The sequence below is a fragment of the Gavialis gangeticus genome, unplaced genomic scaffold, assembly GCF_001723915.1.
Source record: "Gavialis gangeticus isolate Ggan-Ray unplaced genomic scaffold, GavGan_comp1, whole genome shotgun sequence".
Taxonomy (NCBI): Eukaryota; Metazoa; Chordata; order Crocodylia; family Gavialidae; genus Gavialis; species Gavialis gangeticus.
The window spans coordinates 44,180,714-44,183,926 of NW_017729024.1; positions in this window are offsets into that span (position 1 = coordinate 44,180,714).

Genomic DNA, 3,213 nt, shown 5'->3' on the forward strand with positions numbered 1-3,213 from the left:
CATCCGCAACCACTGAGATTGACTGTTCACCCCCTGGAAATACCAGCTGTGAAACTGGAACTGCTGACAGAAGTGCACTTCCGGTTTCACCGCTGATGATTCCGGGCTTGGCGATTGGCTGCTGCCCCTCCCCCCCACCTCCCCCATCAGCAATCTGGTGCCCCTCCAGATTCGGAAGGCACCAGTCACCCACGTTCATAACAGTTCCTATTAAGTTACAGAGTAAATGTAGTTTTAGCAATGGATCTGATCTGGAGCCCCTGCCACCAGCCCGCCTTGATCCGGGTGCACACACCATGCCCTGCCACTGCTCTCCCAGCCGGGGTGAAACCGCGACTTGTCAGGGAGGCATGGGGAGGCTAGGTGAGTAGCAGGAAGGCATAGCCCCCACTCCCAGCACCTTCTGCTACCCATCCGGAGTCCAGCCTGGCCCAGCCCGCCCTGCACAGATCTGTGGGCACACACCCACTCCCACACAGGAGCACCTAAGATTACTACAACTGAAAAAGCTGTTTGTTTTATTCACTTAGTAACATCTCATGTACTGCAGATTTATCTTTTACATTTGTGTGGTCATTCACGCAGCTCCAGAAGAACTAAGTTATCAGCAGCAAAAACAAGTAACAATTCCAGGCAGATCAATGTGATCAAAAACATTAGTTATTGTTGTTCCTGTTTTATTACAGTGTGGGGACACACAGAGAAAGTCTGGACTAACAGGATTTACAAAAACTCCCTGGCTACAGTTTAGTACAATGGTTTCTGTTTTAGGATGTAGACTAATATTTGTGTATTTATTTTTAAATAAAATTTTTCCATAAATCAAGACAACAGCAACAAGTCTTTAGCCTCTTAAAGCATCAGTGTAAAAGGAAACATTCCTGTTGTTAAAAATATATGTTTATTTCTAACCTAGCCTACATTGTGCATTCCAGTTCTTGCTGGGCCAGTAAAGCCAGAAGCATATTTACTTACAAAGATTTGGAGTGGGGAAAAATTGAGTATATGTTAAGTCAAGTAGCAGTCAACCACATACCTAGCTTGTATTATAGAGAGGTAATGGCTATAGTTAACCATAATAATCCAGAGCATTTGGCACTGCAGGGAGAAACAAGACAGAAGAAAACTAAAAAGACAATCACTAGTTCTGAGTTTTACATTAGGTTACATTGGTACATGGGAAAAGTTTGATGCACAGTATCTGCTTTTTCAACTTGTTATTTTTAAGGAACAGCTTAGGCCTCAGATACAAACTGTCCTCAATCAGTGATACAATACAGCTGGCTGAAAAAGAGATATATTGGGAAAGCATGCTTGCATTGGATATAAATTTGACTTCAGAAAAATTATATTGCTTTGTTGGTACTTCTACAGCATAAATGTTTACCATAACAGCAGTCTGGTTCAAAGTTTATACAGAAATCATTTACACTTTTTTTTTTGAAAGAATCAAGCTAAAACCATACAGATGAAAAAAAGATGACAGAATTACTGAAATTTTTTTTGTGTATCATACAATTTCATTGTATTCATTCAATTTTATTTTAGTATATAAAATAAAAAGAGAAGAGGTCACATGACCTCACCAAAGCAGATGGCTGCCTGAAGCTTGACTTCCGTAAGAGAAGACAGAACAATCTGCAAATCTTGCTCATCCCTGACCTCCTTCACTTCTTAAAAAAAAGCATTTCTCCCATGTCTCATGTAAGGGGACCAATTTGGAAAAGTGCTTCATCACTGGAAGATCTCCCAGGGGCTGCAGAATCAAAGATGGCTGTTGCAGAGGAAGGCAGAAAAGGAGAGCAAAGACGACAACATAAACAGCTCTTGTGTCCAGAGAGGACTTTGTCGAGTTAATCTTAGAAATGCATGCTTTAAAATTCTTTGCAGAGACAAAGTTTGCTTAGATCAAAAAAATAAAGTAACTGAGGGCAGGGTTACAGACTATGTGTTGAAGGTCTGGAGATGAAGGGGGAAAATCAGTAAAATAGAATTAGGCTGAAAAAAAAAAGAATTTGAGAATATAGAAAACTGAGAATATAGAAAATCACGGTAGAAGAAATAATATTATAAGGTGAAGACCCCACAAGGTGTGGAGGAGGGAGATCCAGCAGAATATTTAAAGCAGATATCTCCCTCCTTTCTACAGCTGAAAACAAAGTCAATGGTCCCTGTAGACAGAATACACAGAGCTCTCTACTCTCCTAACTCAAGGAAACCAAGAGATACATGATACTACATTTGCACTGTTTTGAACAAAAACAGCAGATTATGAAGAATGTTAGAGACTTGTATCCTTCCAGAGCAGGATCAGAAAATACAAAAGCATTTTAAGACTTGTCACAGGCTGTGTTAAAGAAAAGAAAAGAACTTAGTGAAATTACAGCATCTCTCAGAGAAGCAAACAAGATAGAGATGGGGTTTTCCATTTGAACTTATCTCTACACATCAAGAACAGCAGTATGTTATAAAGGAGAAAAAAGAAGGCCTTAAGATCCTTGAGAAACAAACTTAATTGACATCACCCTGGAATCTCAGCCTTTTAATGCTGAGGTCTTATTTTTAAGGCCTTTTAATGACTGATACAGACATTGAGAAGAAACACCATACTATTGATTGGCAAACTGCTAAGGCCATGAGAAAGAAAATACCAAAAGACAAAGACAAGATGAGAAGTCATAATTGCAGGTATTGTAGAGGATTTGAGTGGGACTGAATAATGGTGTGGAAAAAAATATCACAAGGAGGGGAACGAAAGATTAAAACAGTAGTTTTGGGAGCCAAAACAATTGGGAAAATGGGGAAATAAAGACATATTCTAAAGCTAAAAACAAATGTATGGGGAAGAGGTATAAATACAGTCTAATATAGTAAGAGACTAGGGAAGCCTGAAATATAGCTCTGTACAACTCCCTCTGGAAAACAATGTCTGACAAATTACAATATAGTGCCATGACATCCTTAGTGTGTGTGTCAAGGAAACTCCCAGGAATGGGTTTTGTACTCGGGTGTAGAGGGATAAAATATTTTTTTTCTGTCTGAGAGTTAGGGTGAATCTTTATCTTTTAGGAAAGGGGCACAAATTCTGAGCACCACAAGAAAGGAAAATCAGTAGCACAACAAAAGGTGGTAGTGGACTGTATTGTTTTATTATGGCAGACATCTATTATCTCTGTGGCAGAAGAGTACAAGCAGCCTGAACAGCCTGCACTG